This window comes from Asterias rubens, chromosome 1 (genome assembly GCF_902459465.1).
Source record: "Asterias rubens chromosome 1, eAstRub1.3, whole genome shotgun sequence".
In the NCBI taxonomy this organism is placed as follows: domain Eukaryota; kingdom Metazoa; phylum Echinodermata; class Asteroidea; order Forcipulatida; family Asteriidae; genus Asterias; species Asterias rubens.
In genome coordinates this window covers 21,111,907-21,127,330 of record NC_047062.1, presented here as the reverse complement: position 1 = coordinate 21,127,330, position 15,424 = coordinate 21,111,907, and the positions used below count along the sequence as shown (strand labels likewise).

The 15,424-nt window shown below is 37.6% G+C and overlaps 1 protein-coding gene across 3 annotated transcripts in view; it reads left to right on the top strand.

Moving 5' to 3' along the window:
• LOC117290542 (disheveled-associated activator of morphogenesis 1-A-like) overlaps nt 1-15,424 on the top strand; it is an 83,090-nt gene that overhangs the window by 17,500 nt on the left and 50,166 nt on the right. For 2 of the 3 annotated variants that reach the window (XM_033772002.1, XM_033771980.1), the window contains exon 4: nt 13,710-13,783. The gene's annotated coding sequence lies outside the window, so the exon portion shown is untranslated. Of the gene's footprint in view, nt 1-5,192; nt 5,658-13,709; nt 13,784-15,424 lie in introns of those variants that run through there. The other variant, XM_033771989.1, reaches the window with a different exon arrangement.

Genomic DNA, 15,424 nt, shown 5'->3' with positions numbered 1-15,424 from the left:
GACATGGCCTGTGTTGCCCCCTGTCTTGGGCTTGGTGTCCCTTCAGAAGTTTCCCAAAGACTTTTCAAAATGAAAATGGCCCTGCCGTCTCAAAAATAAAAATTCAGACCTGATAATTTTGAGCATGATCTGTCCTTATGCATTTTAAAATGTCTGGTATATTTTTTAAGGGGAAATGAGACATTGAATTGAATTGAATTGAATTGAGGGTGTAGAAACTGAAAGAGGAATCAAACCAGGGGGAACCCTATTTTACAGACAAACAGTAGTGTCATTGAAATTATTGATTTCAAGTTAAATAGTGATGTTATATTCAGACATTTTTTTTGATTATTTGTATTTATATTTTTTAATATAGATATGGACAAGTCTCGCTTGTGTTTAAAGTTTATAGAGGACCTTGGGATTCCCACATACACCGCTTTAATTAATAACTAGTAAAGGAAACAAAATCATGCCTTTCATGCAACTGGGCCCATTATTCAGTTACATACATGTGTAATGCATAAATCTTGCATAGAAGTCTGTTCAATCAATCAAATATTGTCACATTACCCCCCCCCCCCCCCCTGTTTTTTCTTTCTATTTTGCTTAAATTTATTAATTATGATTATCATTTATGGTTTTTCTTTTTTTCTTTTTGGGCATTGGATGTTCAGTTTAGATTTTTTATTTGTTTATTTATTTATTTATTTTTGTTTGGGGGGAAAGGAAAAGGAGGTAACCTTAATCCAGGATGTATTCATTTAGCGCACACTAATCAGAAATGCCAGCATTTTGATGACAGTATAATTACACAAGGAATTCTCCACAGACAATACACACTAGACACTGATTAATTCACAAGTGATGATTTGCAATGTATGACGGGTCTCTGACCTTCCCTGGTTGCCAAAGCAACAACCTTCATCCTGAAGACACAACTAGACCATGACTTATGTACACGAATGAGGAGTTATTTAGCGAGTGATGTGAACGCATGTGTGGAATTTAATTGTTCCAAAGGAAGATCCTCTCCAAATTGAAGCAATGATCTATAGGGTGGAGGGGTGCTAAAAATAAATGCAGTCCTGACAGTCCTGAAAGACACACGTGTGTGTGCAGTCATTAAAAACATCCGGATTCCTGGCACACATTTTACCGTTCAGCCGCAATAAACAAGTATGTCAGACTCATGTGGTAGACAGCTCACTTTTCATGTTGGATGAGCACTGACTGACCACATGGCGACAACAAAACAACTCATAGATCTCCCTGTCATTTGAAAAATTTGCACAACAAAATGCAAAATAGATGTGGAAACTCGTCTACCGCACACTCTGAAAATTCTTAAATAATCCATTTAAAGGCGCTGGACACTATTGGTAATTAACCAAAGTAACTGTTGGCATAAAAACTTACTTGGTGACAAGCAATGGAGAGCTGTTGATAGTAAAAAAAAACATTGTGAGAAACGGCTCCTTCTGAAGTAATGCAGTTTCCGAGAAAGAAGTAATTTTCCATTAAAATATTTGAATTTGATTTGCAACTTCGACGACCAATTGCGTTCAAATGTTCACAGGTTTGTTATTTTTTGCATATGTAGAGGAAGACTGGTCTTTGACAATTACCAAAGGTGTCCAGTGTCTACACGTAGACAACTTCATTATCCTATATTATTTCCATACTCATTGGTTCTAACAGTCCAATGTACACTACAGTAATGTAAATATACAGCAAAAAGACATCAAAGGATGACACGTGATGCGTGTTCCACCAATCAAATAACAAGGATCTATGTGTGAGTTATATTGTCCATCACATCAAAGGGATTTACTCTAAGAAAACAAGTTGGCTTTATGGTGTGTCAATGACCCACCCTGGTTATCAGGCTACTTTGCATATAACTGTCCCCATTGTTGGCTGTGACTGGATAGTTTATTCAGCAGCCTAATGAGGCAATAAACATAATAATGTGCAAGACAGAATACTAGTCAAAACAACTTTGCTATAAAAGAGTTACTGGGAGCATGATGGGCTGCCAGGAACCTGCCAGGGCCATTAGAACCTGCAGAAGGGCCATTTTGGCTGCCAGCACAGACACAACTTTGTATTGAGAAAAAAACCCAGAGAAAATCACTGTCTGCTCCAACCATTGCTAAGTTTTTGAACACTTTTTGAATGGTGTGGGTGGGTAGGTTATTTTTTAGAACCGGGTACATAAACCACATGCAAACCAGGAAGCTATTAAATAAAGGGTGGGGAGGGGGGGGGGGTTGCACAGAAGGGTCCCTTATGCCCTCATCAGTTGGATGCGTGTCCTCTGTACAATAATTGCAACCAAAAAATCCAGCTTTGTTATTGAAATCAGTAAAATAGTCAAGTCCATGCTTCAGCAGTTTCATTAAGGAGGAAATTGCACCTATAATTCACAGGTCGTGATTTCACATGGTGCAAAACCCTAGTATACAAAAAGTATGAATCCTATAAATCTTCATACCAGTTGATTATTCCTTGCAGACAGAGATTTAACCAGTTCATTCAACTTGAGATACCATAAATTTAACCTGTGACTGTACCATTGTGTAAAATTGTATTGGGTATGTGATTATGACATCAGTAAACTTAATGCTTGTTTATTCGCAAGCAAGTTTACTCCTGAGTTAACAATGAACCCTTTTAGATGATGTAGTTCACCCAAAGTTCAATACATTTGGTTCATGTAATCTTGAAATATAAATTCCCACAATATCGTTTACAAATGAAAGTTCATGGTCACATGGATTCAGTTCACCTGTATTATATTCTGTGCATTTGGTAATTTGTAGGCCTACATCTGACACTGTAAATTAACAGCTTTGAGTATGGAATGCAGGAGGTATGTACAATTGACTGGGTTTAATTGATTGGGGGAAAAAACAATCAATATATAATTATATCCATCTACCACAGTGCACTGTGGTTTTGTTTTCACATGGTGAGAAACCCATGTATTTTAATACCGCGCAATACAATCCAAAGTTATAACAATCAGAGAAATGATTATGCCATGACGGAATTTATTCCCGCTGTGTGGAAATTACCCGTGAGTGAAATGAACAAAATTCTTTCAGCCTGGAAAGTGAACGCAGTTAAAGGCACCGGACACTATTGGTAATTACTCAAAATAATAGCATCATAACGTACTTGGTAACAAGCAATAGAGCTGTTGATAGTATAAAACATTGTGATGAGAACCCAGCCTCCCTCTGAAGTACATGTAACATAGTTTTTGAGAAAGAGATAATTTTTCACTCATATAGGCTAATAAATTACTTCAGCTGAAGCCTTTTATTATGCATCTGAAAGGTTTTTTTCCTTTCATTTATATTCTATTGCAACTTAGAAGACCAATTGAGTCAAAAAGTTTCACAGAATTGTTACTTTGTATGCATGTTTGTAGAAACCAAGTGAGAATACTGGTCTTTGACAAATTACCAAACGTGTCCAGTGCCTTTAACGAAGCCAACGCACAAGGTCTGAGTAATTTCTGGGGAAACTAACACGCAGGTCATCGCATGGGTGCCCAACTGCGATAAGCATTTTAATGAAAACAGAGCTGGGATTTTAAATACATGTTACATGGCCGATTGGTACAATTTGGAAGGGGGTTTAATTAGGAAAAATTAATTTTGACTACTGGACTGAAAAGATGTTGTAAAATTGGTTGTCGCACTTGGCATTTTACAATTTATTATTTTTAGTTGAGAATGTTTTCCTTCGTTGCTTGGTAATTTACTTGGATTTTTAAAGTTACAGGGTGGAGAAATTTCTGGCTGTTTTCTGATTTCAGACTTGTTTATGTCTGGTAGGCAATAAACCAACCAAACAAACAATCACAGTTGTTATTTTCTCAAGGTGTAAAAAGATGATGGTACTTGATCTACTTCTCTACCACTGGGGCTACTGTTCCCAAAAGCTCATATAATGTATGGGGTTTCTACAAGGGTAGAAATGCTATTAATTCAACAGACATACATGGACCTATTGTACCTCCTTTAAGATTTGAGTATAGTTTGAGAGCTTTTTGTCAGGAAAGACTTTAACCCCAAAGTTAGTTCTGAAGAAAAACAGGTTACTTTGCATACAGTGTAAATGTAGGTTACAAACCATGCAAGTAATGTGCATGTTTTTATACCCAACACTTCCTCCCCAAAAAAGTAGTTTTCTGTTTTTATATATAAGAACATTTCGACGGAAACAACAATTGTTAAGTGACAGTTGTGCAGTCAAAAAGAAACACACTGTTTTCTTTTTCCTAAAAATAGATTGACCTCAAGTGAAAATATTTTTGTTATGACAAATTCTGAAATGTTGATGTCAATATCAAAGACAGAATTATTTATGAACTCTCATTGTGCGAGACGATTGTTTCCTTCCATTGTGACCAGAGATCATTTCCCACCCATCGACAACGTGTGAATTGGATTTTCCTGAACTAGTTAAACTCCTGATAGGCACTGGCTATGTTTTCATGTGGAAGCGATAGATTGCGAAACTAAAAACTAAATTGTCCCGCATTATCTTTGGATATTAATTTCATGAAAGGGTAGAGTGTCGAGGTGTAGTGTTCAGTTCTACATTTGTGATTATATATACATGTACTGTTCATTCATGTAATATTACTCATGTACATTGCACTGTGTCTTGTTGAGAATGAAGCCCCGCTGTTAACTTGGCACTTTGTCATTGAAACAACAGTCTCTCATTGTGTTACCGGTATCCGGAAGTCAACTGTCAAGATTTGTGGTGGAGATAAATGCATTGATAATTTCCTATTATAAACTAGTGAGATACTCATGCAACCAAAGTGAAAGTTCTACCACAGTGTAGGACCCCTGGTTCTATCTATCCCTGAAGCCGTAACGGATAGCATTGCTTTCTTAGTATGCCACTGCTGGGTCTGTAATGTTCAGCTCAGACAGAGCATTATGCGAGTGTTGGCCTCTCATTAAAACACTCTTTGATCCATGTAGAGTGTTCTATGATCTATGCTACAGTACCTTTTGACATTACGCTCTGTGGAGGCGACGTGCCTTTTATGTTGGTTAACCACTTATTTAACAGGAATTCTACCCATTCTAATACAAAGTGCTCAACCACCCACACTACGTATGACTGTACAGTATAGTCAGGCTCTCTCTCTCAACGCACACAGAAAATGGTGTATTCATTAAAGACTGCAATGGTCTTGTCCCCTGCCTGTAGGCGTAGAAAGAAATAACCAGTTTAGGTACAGTCATTGTGACCACAGCGACTCACCCCTCCTTCATACGAGAAAAGAGGAATTGGCAGTCAGTCGATCGTAGTGTAACCTGCAGTCCGTGCATACTGTACATGTGCTCCTTCGCTACTTACATGTCATTAAATTGAATTGGCCGCACATATTAATTGCTGTGAATCAGTCGGTACACATCAAGGGAAAACATACAACGCCACGGATCTTATGGTTTTTCTTTTCTATGGGATTTCCTTTTGACCTGAAGCCAAGTCGCAAAGGAGCGAGACACACAATTCATTCAGAAGATAATAATAACTGCCTGTGCTGGGTGAGCCAGTTTTTGTACAGTCAAAAGCAAACGGACATCCACTGAATGGGGGATTTCCTCTTGGCTCAAGAAGCAAGTCTAAATATAACGGTAAGTAATCTGGAAAGGTTGCCAAGGTTAAAAATATAGTACAAATTGTAATTATGTACACGGACTCATTTTGGCATTAGACGTGTGTTGGGCGTACTATTACTAGATCATTACATGTACAGATAATTAGTTCACATACATAATACAGTTGTCATCTTCCGGAAAACAACCTCCTTGGACAGCTGTGCGTCTACCTGGTATGTCTATTGATTTTGGGGGTTACACATCATACATGTAGTTTTAAAGCTTGCATGTGAATTGTTGTAGTTCCTGGAAATCTCACAGTGTTGTATATGTTGACATTTTAACAGTTTGCAGTTTAGCATCCTGTGAAGTGTGTCCTTGTCCTTGCTCTATGGTTTTGTGAGCCCATTTATAACAAGTCATAGTGTTTCATATGATCGCTCTCTTCATTTGAACATGTGTCAGTGTGCCTGATATATGCTGTAAATGTACGTACATGTACAGTCATTGAAGTATGCATAATGTATCATGCGTGTTGTGGTGGTTAAACAATCAACTCTATTGCTCAACTCTTTAGCCTACAAAAGTGGAAAATATTATTATTAATAATATGAAAAATCCATCATCAACACAAGGAGGCCCAACACACGTCACAGGTTGTGGTGGTTGAACAAATCCTACTTGTGGTCGAACATGTATAGTAGTGCACGTAGGCAAGTGTTCAATACGGTACCAGAAGTCCTGTACGCTTAGTCTGACCACGATATGACTCACCTGTTCTTGACCTTGGCAAATTGCATTTAATGGATTTTTCATATTATTAGTAATAACATTTTCCACTTTTTTGTAGGCAAAAGAGTTGAGCAATACAGTTGATTGCCTTCATGCCCCTTGTTTTGCCTTGGTTTTTCTTGAAATTGTTTTTAAGTAGGAAGTTAAAATCCCCCACTGAGATGCCCTTAGTGATATACTGTATAATGGATATGGGGCTTGCATGATCCATGTATTTTGTTTGGGATGCGTACATGTACAGTTTTAGCTTGATTGCATACAGACAATGAATGAAGAGACGATAGAGGTAGAATTACAAACTACATAGTACTGTACATGTAGCAATCCCCTATAATCAGGCCACCAAACAAACCCGCTTGTTATGGTGACATTCAATACATGGCTTACCTATACAAAAAAAAATTATTTGTTATGTCTAGGACCATGGCAAAGAATGCCTTGTTTTAACGAAGCAATTGATCTTTGGTTCTACTTCAAGGGATTTCTGGTTGTGGAATTTCCCATTTCCAACAGATTCATCATAAATACATGCAGGTCAATTTGTTGAGAAGTGTTGATAAGAATTGTCCTTGTGAAGTGGATAGGAATGTAAATAGTCAGCAAAAAGTCAAGAGATTTGTGGATGTTGGACCATCTTTGGCAAAGCTCAAGTTTCAAGAAAATCTTTGCAGTAGGTCTCAGGGCTTGTCTCAGAACCTTCACCAGGTCTTGACATACATCATGGTGTACCTTCACACAAGACTTGATGTAATTGTGTTGATGTTGAGTTTGAAAACCTATTTAACAAACTATGCAAACTTTAAGTTAAATGCATACCTTGTCAGAGGAAAACACTACACAGCTGGCCTTATGTTAAATTTACTTGTGCTTGTCGCAGACTCAGCCCGAGTCCAGTGGATATATTTTAAGCAATGACCTTGCATGATTCACTAATTATAATTTGACCGTGAGCTTGTGTTAAAGGAAGCAGTTGCAACAGTCCTCTTTCAATTCCCTCAACAAATATTTGGGGAAAATAGAAATATTTTGCAAATTCAAAAGATTCATTACACTCTCCTCCTTGTTTCATGACTCTCCCGGTTAAATAGTTAAAAAGTGGAAATGCTCTGTGAATCACACTGTTCTAAGTTCAATCTGATAAGTGCAATTGTCTGGGTGTGTTTGAATGGAACATGATTTTTCTAAATTTAGTAACTGGACGCATTTAACCGTTATTAAATGAGACAGAAGCAGGATGTGTTTAACCATTTTGAGTATGCACACTCTGAACATTAAAGATGCATTGTACTGGGGTGGGTGTGGCTTTAAATTGAACGCGAACGAAAGACAGATTAATGAAAACAATAATAATAACAGCATTTATAAAGCGCCATATATCCCAAAAATTGCTCAAAGGCGCTGTACATTAAAAAGGCAAAAAACACTAAAGATTGACAACTTTCAATGAAAATCTTCCCTTACCTGGTAATGGTTAACCAGAATGGGATTCCATGAAGCTAATATGATTATGATTGAGGTGAAGTGTACCTACAGTTAAAGCTTTTGCCATATTACACTGCCATGGCCTACATGTACAAGATGAGGTCAAACAAGTGAAATACATAATATGTGAGTGTACTAAGCACAATAGACAGGCATGCTATTCTTCCCAATTAAGTCGAATGTCCAATTTTGTCTGCACTAGGAAAAACCAGAAAAATTGTAATTATGTAGTCTGGAAAGTCTATGAACGTCCACACCATTATGTAGGTGAGCCCTTCTCCTCAATAAAATGTTTGTACTTTTTTTCCCAAGAACCAAATATCATTTATCTCCAACGCGGGCACTCTTTAAGCTTTAAAAAAAAAAAAAAATCAAAGGAGCCCATACCAGCTATTAAATTTACAGGTACTTTTTCAAAAACAAAATTTTAAAACAACATTAATCTACCTAAAGTGTTGATTCATTGTTGTATAGGGGAAGACAATTTCCCTTAATGTACAGTTCTACTGGAACATATACATGTAATAACAAGGGGCACCAAGGCATTGACATGGGGCATGGAGGCAACTCACAGTATTTTTGAATGCCTCGGGACAAGTGTGAACAAAATTTACATGATGGGAAAAAAGTTAAACAAACTGTTATTATATTACTTTTATTTGGTCATTGATACAGTACGTACAAGCAGTCAATATAAGATAGGATGTAAGAAATTCGCTGTTGAAAGCCCTCTCATACAGTCATTTGCCTCCCTGGTCCCCATGATGCCTGCAAAAATCCTGACAGTGTTAACCCCCTTGCCCCTGACAGTGTTAACCCCCCTTACGTTCATGAGTTTTCCACATGAATGTAGTAACCAGCACTCCTCTCTACATCTTTAACTTCATCTTAACCTTGGCTGAAGGGTTATGAGATTACCGGAGGACTGTTAAAGTTGTTGTGATTTTTCTGAGCAGCTTGTTCCTTGGTTACGTTGTCATAACTATGTTTAGAGCATGTGTCATGTCAGCTGTGGCTTCTTTAAGCTACAAGTGTAAATTGCCTGATCCTTTTTGGATCTGTTTTTGCTGGGACATTCTTGGTGAATTCCTGCGAAAGGAAGTAAATCCTTCTTGAAGGGGATTGGGGTTCTGACTTTTGTGTTGTTATGATGTAGTGATGAGAACTTTTGACTTGTTACTAGCACGGTTAAGTACACCGGACTCAACTCTGGTGTTTCTGATCAGCAGAGTATGGGTTTGAGCAGAAATTTATGAAACAATTAGTATATACAAAACAAAAATTCTTATTTGATATTATTTTTAGAAATGTAGCCGCAATGTTATAAATTAAGGAAACAATGGAAAAGGCTTCCGGTTTTTCTTTTGATTACCAGTTTGGTGGAGTGGATTAAATATTGTGGCACCTTGCCATTGCTAAAGTACAAGCATTTTGGGTGCAGTAACTATGTTTAAAAGCATTAACCTGGTAAATACAATGGGACCTGCATAATGTTTGAACTTGGAAATGGTAAACAAACAATATTTGTACGTGTTTGTACTGAACATTTTGTATAGGGCCTGACGTTGATGGGCGTCACTGTCAATAGATGATATTGAGTTGGCGCCGAGCCGTCATTGCTTGCTGGAGGTTAATTGTGACAACTGAAACTTGAAGCAGAGTACATGTAGGAAGTTGAAACCTTAAGACCCTACAATTTCCTGTTTTTGAGGACATTAGTAGCCAAGTTAAAAATACATGTTGAACTTGGGAGGGCAAGATGAATCAATCCAAAACAGGATTGTCCTGAAGGCAGAGGATGTCTTGGAAGACAAATCAAACTTGGGTAGAACTCAACAGGGGCCTCGGCAGTGTTCTGATGTCGTCTTAAAGGGAGGCATTTACGGCCGCAGTCATCAGCTATTTATCATACATTCAATCTTGGGTCTCTAGTCACTGCCCAACTTCACCTTCGAGACCCTTTTTTCTAAAGATAATCTAGAAATATTTCCCCATTGTGATGTCATCTGTTCTGCATGCATGAGTTGAAAAGGGGACTCCCACAGTTATTTTACTGCACCAGACAATTTCTGAGTGTTTTTGTTTGGTCACACTGGTGCATTATGGACCCATTCCCTTAGGGTAGAGCTTTCAACAAAGCTTGTTTACATTCACATGCCAAATTGTTGATTTGTTATGGAATATTGTCCCCATTGCATTCTACAGGGAGCTGTGAAGTAGTTGTGATGTATGTTTGAAAATTGACCCTGTTTGATTTAATGTTTTATATATATATAAATTGTGATTATTTGTGTCAATTTATTTGATACTTGGATTGAGAGCAAGAGTGATGATGTTGTTGAGTGACAGGTGTATTCCTTTTAGGATTACCAGTGAACACGTGAACCTAAAAAGACCAAAGAAATAAGTTGAAAATTGCATTCAAGATTTGAACCCTCCAACGGGATGTTATTGCCTCGATCATATTGTTGCTCCTGGAGTCAACTGTAGATGATGGACCACGATATTACATGTTGTCAAGAATCATATTGTTTTCACCAGGAGTCCACTGCATGATGATGGACTGTTATGTTATATTGCCTGAATCAAATTGGTATCCTCTGAACTTGAGTCCACTGCCTGACGATGGACCTCAACTGTTTGTAATACTTTCTGGGTCTCTTTCCTCATGGTAGATAGCTCCATGGTAGTACAGATCAAGGAACATAGAGCAACATGCAATACATACTTGTACATGTACATGTACAACGTAAGTACTGGCAGCCTGCCCTGGCTGCCTTTGTCTCAGAAGCCCACAGCATCACACTCACACTGGACCTCAATGTTATATTGCCTCCGATCCTCTGGGAGTCCATTAAGTTGATAATGGCCCCCCAGTGGTAAGAGTATACTGATTGCCTGGAACATGGTTGTCTGATTAAGACAAGTAGTACGGTACCATGTCCAGACTGCTTGGTTATGTTGCCCGGATGGTCATATTGGGTTGCCCTGAGGAGTCTAGTTACTAATCACTAACTATTGGATTGCCCTAGCTCTAATTACCACAGCATGCAGCATTTGTTGGAACTGTGAAGTAAGTTTGCAGAATCAAGTTGAACTCAAAATAGGCTTTTAGCTTGTCTTCAATTTATGAATCCTTAGTTTAAATTTTGCCATGTGCCAGAAAGAAGTGACATAGCTAAAAGTGAAATGAGAAAGGGCAGCCATTATAAGCCATTCATGTGCAGAATTGTGTTTCAGGAAAACTGATTGTGAAAGTTTTATCGTTTTTTTCTGCCTTTATAGGAAGGTTAAATTCTACATTGAAATAATGAAACGTAGCATTTGGCGTAATTTTAGCAAAATAAAATGCGACAGTAATGCCATATTTGTTTGTCTGTAGCATTTTTTTTTATGATGGCCTTCTGTGACTGGAAAAGGGTACTTTTCATGCCTGAAAGAAGGACATAGAATCCTACATCCTTGTTCTGGACACACACCACAAATTGTTCAAAAGACTGCTTTTCAGTTTGGCTGGTTTTGTTGTTTAAAGTGAATTACATCTGTAATAAAAAAACCTGTGCATGTACGAAGAAAATCGTATCCTAAAATCCAATTATATCCTATGTACAATGTATGAAGGTATCTGATTCACACAGTAAAGTGTATGCAGAACAGACTGAAAAGTTTTATTGGTCCAACCTTTTGGACAGAGGATGCATTACAGTGAGTTTTACAGGGACAAACGGCTCTAACGGCCAGTTCCAAAATGGAAGCCCCAAGAGACCTATTTGAAGGTCAACCAAAATTATGAAGTTCACAAGTAGAATGATTGTAAATTTGGTAATGGTGTCATGTGAAGGAAGTCTGCTAGGTTAGGTTTTTTTATAGATTTTTTTTTAGTCTGCCACAGTTGCTGTAATTCAATCTTGACTGATGGAAATTCCTGGTTATGTACCATTACTCAGCATTGAAAACTTAACAGACAAAACTTTGGTTATTCGTTTTTTAAATATTTCTTATGTAAACTTACTGATTGAAAAATTCAAACATTGTGTGTGTGTATGCCAGGCAGTACAGGCTTCACAATATACTCATGGCACACACAACAATTTTCGTTGTTCCCTGTGCTTTTGCACACAAAGTTCCAATACAACTAAAATCTTTGTCAGAGAAGTGCCCCTTCAAGGACGAAATTCAATGCCTGCCAGTGATTCATTCAAAAAAAATTCCCCTCTGAAAAACTGTCCAAGTTGAGAAAACAGCATTTGAAGACCCCTAAATCATTGTCGCTTATTTCATAGATGAAGACTTTATATGCTTATTTGAAAACAAAATAAGGCTAAGTAAGTAAGGTTTGCAGTGACGCCATGTAAAAGTTTCTTTGGTGAGTAGTGGTAGCTCTGAGAATAGCCGGCTTGTACTGCTCAACGTTTCGGTCTGTGTGCTTTGACTGTCTTCTGGAGAATGCTGGCTTATATGAATAATGTAGTATGTATAATCTGATTAAATGTACACAAAAATCCTGACAGAACTAACTGTATATTTCACCCTTTTCATTGAAACATGATCACATATTCTGATGACTTGTTCATAGGGAAATAGTAAAAGATGGGGAGTTCAAAAACTCTTTTAAAGACCAATGGTGTACTTTCCCTTTATAAGATATTTTCAGTTAGAAGAAAGGCTACATTTTATTGCCTACAGATTTTGTTTAATGGAGGTCAGAAGTCTTTGTTGGGACATAGCAGGACAAGGTGTGTTTCTAAAATTCTATGTGGATGAGTTGTGAGGCTGTCTTTATTGTCCGCTCTGAAGAATGGAATGCGAACGGTCTCCCAACAATAAGATCTGACAAGGTTTTTCTTTTATGTTTAGGTATGTTGATGTTGTTGTCTGTTTCAGCACTATAGAGTGCACGTAGGTGGTTAGTAGTCCTTTCTCCATGTTAACATCTAGTTCTGGGAATGTTTTAATCTCTGTGTTCTTCATTTTTGTGGAAACTTGTAGAACCTTGAGGTTCACTTGTTCTGGACTACAATCAAATGTACTCATTTGTTATGTTCAGGCTTTAAGGTTATACATGGACAGTGACATAACTAGGGGCAGGAGTGGGAGCCCCCCCCCCCCCCCCGGCCCCTTCTTCAGAACCCTTGCAGCCCCCCCCCCCCTCTCCATGAGATAAAAGAAAAATACAAATAAATCGTTCCATACAGTAAAATAGCCCCCCTCCCATTACAAATATCTTTACCTCCCCCCCCCCCCCCAATGAAAATTACGTTCACGCCATTATACTTTATGTATACATGTCAATCAGCAACACTGGGTACTGATCTCATGACTAGAGAAATAGGTATCAGACTAATTGCTGTTCTGTCTGGTTCTGGGTTCATCGATTTGATTACATTGAGTGGAATGTCATATGAAGCTCCGTAGTTCATTGTCGCAGCAATAAAAAAGAGGAGATTTGTAAGGATTTTTTTTCCTAAGCCGGTTAGGCAAATTATTTCAATGATATTTTGTATCATGTTTTTCTTATTATCAAATTATTCAAAATTATGTTAAAATGATTCCAATGATATTTTTACACTGTGTTTTGCTTATTATCAAGTTATTCCAAAATATTATAAAATTATTCCATTGAAATGTTTTACATTGTATTTTGCTTAACATCAGTGTTCTTGTTGAATATGGACAAGACCCATGAGACTGCGGCTTAAAGAGAAACTGCCTCGACAACCTGTGTTGAGACTTAAGATTGTAAAAAAAAAATTAAAAAAACATAGGCAAATTGTAATATTAATAAAGATTTTCTCTTTTTTTCTTCTGTTGCAGTTCTTGAAATTTGATTCAACCATCTTCAGTGCTGACTGAAGTGGACATAAGAAACACTCTACAAGACGTCAGAGGTAAGTTATGTTTATTTTACCATGGTGGGGGGGGGGTCATGCTTGTGATACAGAATGTTCTTTTAGTGATGGAGTAGAAACCTAGAATAATTGAGAATATTCTCACAAGTTAATAGAAGTTTTAATGTCTTTTTGTGTGTGTGGTAAACACTGATTTATTTTGTAAAGTCATAAAAGATCAGCCATAGGATTTGTAATGATGATTGTGTGTATAGGTTTTGTAGTTCAGCCCAGATTGTACCACCACAAAACTTAGCAAAAGGAACCCCAATATTTATGATAAATTATTCTTTTGTTTGCTAAAAGAGCGGAAAGCGGAAAGGGAGACCCAAACTTATTTTTTGATTTTTATTGGCTGCCAGCCACAGAGACTTGAGTTTGCTTTTTATCACCCTGCAATTGAATGGAATTGAATTATAAGTAGTCCATTTTGGAGTTTTGTAAAAAGAAACTTTATTGAGGTGAAGTTCAAGTAGCCTGCAAACTTGATCCTTTGTTCTGATAGATGTAACTTCACAGTATTGTGCCCCCCAAAATGAACTTTTGCGGTCACTGTAAACACTAGAATGGAGAGCCATAAGGATAGTACAGAAACCACCACCACCTCAGCAGGTGACAAAAGAGGAGGTTTATTTATAGAATTCAATTTCAGTATTTGTTTCTTTAAGAAAAATTCTAGCATTGAAGTGGAAAGCCGTCTGAATAGGAAATCTCTCTCGGTCGCTCCCCCACAGTCCGATTTGTGACATTGGAGGTGACATGTTTATCAGAGTGTGAAATTGCTTCTTGGCATAATTACTGCATCACAGTTTAAAGGACTGAGCGGTGTCTTGGTGACATGTGTCCATCTGTGCTGTGTTTTTTGTATGCTTAGGTACCAATACATTTATGCGGTTGCTGGCTGAACTTAAAGTGTGACACTCCCTGCATTGTAAAATGTACACTGATGTACAGCTCAAACAAATTTATAAAGAAATACAATTTAAAAGTGAACAATTTTGCGTATTGTGTAAAAAAACAAACACTATTTTTATTTTATTTTTAAATGATAATCTAAGGTATCGACAGACCCCTTGCATATGACGTCAAACTCCCAGAAAGCGCCCGCACTGAGGGCCAAAAAGCTCTCTCACTGATGCCGAAGGATACAAATCTTTGGAGGATAGCTGTTCTTTGTGCATAAAAACGTGTGCATGACCTCACAGCATGCATTCCCTGTAGCGTTACGCGTAAATGCAAGCAGTCTATTGATTTGTGGTTATGGCTAAACACATGTAACCTCTTCCTGGATGTTAAATTGTACTTCCATTTACTGCACAAATTTATTAGATAATTGTGCCGAGGAAACAATATCACAAGAAATAATAAGTAAGTCAATTCAATTACGGCTGATGGCTAAACTCATATTCCCTGTCGGCTCTATTCCCTGTGCGTGTTCAAAATGTACGTTCATGCACGCACACAAATGAACACAATATATTATGAAGAAATGCGCGATGGATTACTCCACGGAGAGGAAGTGGATTACTACACGGAGAGGAAGGCCTTCCTCTGTAATCACTGTACATGTTGTACATTTTACATGAAATATGGCTTCATAAATTCATGTCTAATGATGAATGCAATCCATTTAATGCACGT